The following is a 5,844-nucleotide window of genomic DNA, read 5'->3' on the forward strand; positions in this document are numbered from 1 at the left end:
TGAGCTATTCCTGTTGCTTCACGGTATGTCACAAATACCCGAGGTGAGATTTATTGCATTCCCGTGGTCCAACACTTTGTCCACCATGCAAGTTACCTCGTTACCGGTTTTATTATCTTTTCTCGTTTCCGTGTTCCGGCATCCCAGTGATCAAATCACAAGTTGTCTGGCCAGACGATGATGGATACGGTCACACCGAGAGGGCCCGAGTATATCTCTCCATCATCGGAGGAGAAAATCCCAATCTTGAGCTATCTCATTACTTGCCATACTTTTCCGTGAACTCATAAGCCGCCGTAATAGCCACCTAGTTACGGATGATGTTTAACAAACCCCAAAGTTCATGAAGCAAGTACGAAGAAACTCGATACTCTCATGGTCTAAGGAATTGTGCAAACATTAACTTCCCTATGTTATTAACCATTAACTTGTGATGAAAGTATCTCATAGCATAACATCATATTGGGTCGATTCAACACAGTGTTCTACTAACAATTATGCCCTCAAAATTGCCGGCATAGTCATGCCCATGATCAGGAAAACAGGATCATCATGCAATACTTGAGCCAGTCATAGAGGCTTGACTAGGAATGCATTTTACCGTTTATTATCCCACATGTGCACATGAGTTTCCCTCCAAGCCTCGTTTTATTTGCAGACTCGAGAATCATTGTAGTTATAGCATGGAATATAAACCTTCATTACAAACCAGGAGCTACAAAATAACTGACTTATTACTGCCTTTAGAGCATATCTCCTACACTCGCATGGTCGCACTCTCCGGACCTATTCGAACATACGTTGCAGGGTATTCGGGATGGATACTAGTGTACTAGCGCCAATATCTTCTTCCTGGTTCGGTATTGAAATTCTTGGAGGAAACTCACTCTTCCTTGGACAAAACTATCCAATGATGGTGGAAGGCGATCCAGCTGCCGTTGACACAATGTTACTACCATTTCTGAGAAGCAAATGTATCTATACCTCAGACATTGCTATGCTTCCCTACCATCCCAATATGGGTCCTGACATAGGCCACTTCAGCCTGGAAGGTCAGTCCTACGTTGTTCTCGAGATTGACAGTAGCTCGCCCTTCCCAGAGAATCACTTCTGGTTCAAAGCAAGCGTTTCCAACGCCGACGAGTGGTTGAGCTGAATTTCATTTCATCGCTTTGTTATTTGTTGTGTGAGAAAAACTTTACTTTACTAGAATGTTTTGTTGGAAATGATCTATAATCCAACGTGTATCCTCGTTGTCGTTGTGGGTTGATGACTTGTTGCATATACGTCCATCAACTCACGCCTGCTAGTGGTGTCCATATGAACAGTGCTAGTGATTTTAGTTGCAAAAATTAGATAGTGCTAGTGATTTTTAGCTGCATATTTTGACAAATCGTAGTGTTACAAGGTTGACAAATGGCAATGTTACTAGGTAAACAAATGTCAATCTTTCTACTTTGACAAATGGCAACATACCCAAAATGACAGATGCAAATCTTACCCAATTGTTTCTACGTCGTTGCACACGGGTCATGCAAAACAACCGTTTGCGTTGAAGGGATGCAGAAATCCTGCTCGGCACATTTCCCTTGGCTTCCTGGGGAAGGTGTCGGTTTGCGTACGGGTGTTCTAACTAAAACATTTGCGATGAGTGTTTTATATTTAAAACCCATTGTCGTTTTTTCAAAAGAAAAACGTTTGATAAGTCTGTACATTAAGAGAGAAAAACGCAAGTTCGTTCAAACCATATCTTTCATTTAGTCACATTGCGTATTTATACTCATACGATCGAGAATTCGAGATATGCTATTAAACCCCCAAAAGAACTATTTCCAGCGGCGGCGGAGGCGGCGTGCCGCGCCGTTGTTGTCGTTGTCGTCCTTCGGGACGCCGTTGCTGAAATCTTCAAGGTAGCACAAAATGTTCTTCACTTGTATATCAAACATCATGTCGTCGCGCGATCGACGGGCAGGGCGCGGGAGGACGGCAACTGGCGCCGTTGAGACGTAGCGGTCGACGACAGCATCCCATGCCACTAAGGGGGCGCGTGCACGAGCAGGGGCATAGGCGCGGCGGGTGCAGCCAAACGCACGGGGGCCGGCGCCGCGGTGGGTGGAGGGGCGCACACGGGCAGGGGCACGGGCACGGCGGGTACAGCCAAACGCACGGGGGCGGCGCCATGGTAGGTGGAGGGGCGCACACGGGCACGGGCGCTGGCGCTGGCATGTACACGAGCTCGCGCGGGTCCGCGGAGACCTCGCTGACGCCCGCGGCATCCAGCTCTGCGATAGTGCTCGGCGACCAGCCCGTCAATGCTACGGGGATGGTTGCTGGCGCAGGCACGGGGATGGGAGCTGGGACGGGAGTGGGGGCAGCAACCGCCGCGGCCAGCTCTTTCTGGGCCATGTCCATGAGGCCCCATTCCACCTTATTTTCTATCTTCTCCGGCTCGGAGTCTACTTCACCAAACTTGAAGACTAGTGGCAGATGATCATTCTGCGCCATGGCATTGGTGGAGGTCTGCGGGAGAGAGGGGAATGGGAGGCGAACAGTAAGGCCGCCCATATTAGACAGCGGCTTGGGCGCCATTAATGGAGAGGAAGGCGGGCAGCCATGGAAGTCAAAGGGCTCGCTTCCAAGTGAGCCTGCGCAGCGTACAGTTCGCACACTTCTCGGTGAGCCTGCACATTGGAGGATTGCTTGCACGCCTCTCGGTCAGCGTGCGATCGGACTCCGCTCGCACGCCTCTCATTCAGTCAAGGTCAAGCAGCTATCCGCACGGCACCTCCTATAGCCATTAAAACGAAGACACATGGCGTCACGTGAATGGTTAACAGAACGCACACGATTTGAATTATACAACCATTTCAGATATTAAAGTGGCAGCTATTTTTTCAAAATGCCTTTGTTGGCTGTTATTTGAGTGCGCCTTCTCTCAAAATGGACACGAAAAATACCATAGCATGTCGGGTGCCACTCCATGATAGCATGCCAAGTTTCATGAATTTCAGACGAGTTTTAGATTTACTACAATTTAAAAAACAAAGTATCTCAATGTTTTGCCGACAATCAATGATGCCCTGGTGTTTGAAATCCATTCCCATTTCTTGCATGGGACCTAAGAATGCACCCAAGGACACAGATTTGATTTTTCAACCAATTTATATGCACTGGAGCATGTGCATGTAGTTCAAATTTGAATTATGCACATAAATGCATTGAAAACTCAGTTATTGCATAAAAATGTCCAAACGAACCCTGAAAAATCACAAAAATGTCACAACAATCCTGTTGTTCTATGTTGAAACGATTTTTTTTGAAAGTATTAAGAGGCAATGGATATCGTTTCATCCCCAAAGGTGGGACGTTCCCTATCGAAACCATCATGCTTGTTGTGAGAAGCTCCAGTCTATGAGAAGCATATACCCAAACTTGCCCCAAATGGGAAAAAATTTACCACGGCATGTTGATGCCTCTCCATGATAGCATGCCAAGTTTCATGAATTTCAGATGAGTTTTGGATTTACTTGAATTTAAAAACCAGGCATCTCAACATTTTGCCGGCAATCAACGGCGCCCTGGTGTTTGAAATTCATTCCCATTTCTTGCATGGGACCTAAGCATGCACCCAAGGACACAGATTTGATTTTTCAACCAATTTATATGCACTGGAGCATGTGCATGTAGTTCAAATTTGAATTATGCACAGAAATGCATTGAAAACTTAGTTAATGCATAAAAATGTCCAAACGAACCCCAAAAAATCACAAAAATTGACACAACACTCCTGTTGTTCTATGTTGACACAAGAACAAATTTGAAAGCAATAAGAGGCAATGGATATCGTTTCATCCCCAAAGGTGGGACGTTTCCTATCGAAACCATCATGCTTGTTGTCAGAAGCTCTGGTGTGTGAGAAGCATATACCCAAACCTGCCCCAAATGGGACAATTTTTTTACCACGGCATGTTTATGCCGCTCCATGATAGCATGCCAAGTTTCATGAATTTCAGACGAGTTTTGGATTTACTAGAATTTAAAAACCAAGCATCTCAACGTCTTGCCGGCAATCAACGGTGCCTTGTTGTTTGAAATTCATTCTCATTTCTTGCATGAGACCAAAGCATGCACCCAAGGACATGGATTTGATTTTTCAATCAATTTATATGAAGTGGAGCATGTGCATGTAGTTCAAATTTAAATCCTGCACATAAATGCATGGAAAACTCAGTTAATGCATAAAAATGTCCAAACGAACCCTGAAAAATCACAAAAATTGACACAACACTCATGTTGTTCTATGTTGACACGAGAAAAAATTTGAAAGCAATAGGAGGCAATGGATATCGTTTCGTCCCCAAAGGTGGGACGTTCCCTATCGAAACCATCATGCTTGTTGTGAGAAGCTCTGGTCTGTGAGAAGCACATACCCCAACCTGCCCCAAATGGGAATTTTGTTACCATGGCATGTTGATGCTGCTCCATGATAGCATGCCAAGTTTCATGAATTTTAGACGAGTTTTGGATTTACTAGAATTTAATAACCAGGCATCTCAACGTTTTGCCGGCAATCAGCGGTGCCCTGGTGTTTGAAATTCATTCCCATTTCTTGCATGGGACCTAAGCATGCACCCAAGGACACAGATTCGATTTTTCAACCAATTTATATGCACCGGAGCATGTGCATGTAGTTCAAATTTGAATTATGCACATAAATGCATTGAAAACTTGGTTAATGCATAAAAATGTCCAAACGAACCCCGAAAAATCACAAAAATTGACACACACTCATTTTGTTCTATGTTGACACGAGAACAAATTTGAAAGCAATAAGAGGCAATGGATATCGTTTCGTCCCCAAAGGTGGGATGTTCCCTATAGAAACCATCATGCTTGTTGTGAGAAGATCTGGTTTGTGAGAAGCATATACCCAAACCTGCCGCAAATGGGACAAATTTTTGGATTTACTAGAATTTAAAAACTAGGCATCTCAACGTATTTTCGGCAATCAACAGTGCCCTGGTGTTTGAATTTCATTCCCATCTCTTGCATGGGACCTAGAAATTCACCCAAGGACACACATGTGATTTTTCAACCAACTTTAGTGCACTGGATCATGTGCTGGAAGTTCAAATTTGAATTATGCACATAAAATGCTTAGAAAACCTAGTTAATGTATAAAAAAGGCCAAACGAACCCCAAAAAAATCAAAGATTAAACACAACACTCCTGTTGTTCTATGTTGACACTAGAAATTTTTTGAAAGCAATAAGAGGCAACCGATATCGTTCCATCCCCAAAGGTGGCACGTTCCCTACCGAAACCATCACGCTTGTTGTGAGAAGCTCTGGTTTGTGAGAAGCTTGTACCCAAATCTGCCCCAAATGGGACAAAATTTTCAACACGACATGTTGATGCCGCTCCATGATAGCATGCCAAGTTTCATGAATTTCAGACGAGTTTTGGATTTACTAGAATTTAAAAACCAGGTATCGCAACGTTTTGCCGGCAATCAACAGTGCCCTGGTGTTTGAAATTCATTCCCATCTCTTGCATGGGACCTAAGCATGCACCCAAGGACACACATGTGATTTTTCAACCAACTTTGGTGCACTGGAGCATGTGCTTGTAGTTCGAATTTGAATTATGCACATAAATGCCTAGAAACCCCATTTAATGTATAAAAAAGGCCAAATGAACCCCAAAAAATTAATTCCCATTTCTTGCGTGAGACCTAAGCATGCACTGAAGGACACAGATTTGATTTTTTAACCAATTTATATGCACCGGAGCATGTGCATGTAGTTTAATTTTGGATTGTGCACCTAAAATGGCTAGAAAACC

Source organism: Triticum urartu, chromosome 5A (genome assembly GCF_056163025.1).
Source record: "Triticum urartu cultivar PI428250 chromosome 5A, HENAU_Tu73, whole genome shotgun sequence".
Lineage (NCBI taxonomy): Eukaryota > Viridiplantae > Streptophyta > Magnoliopsida > Poales > Poaceae > Triticum > Triticum urartu.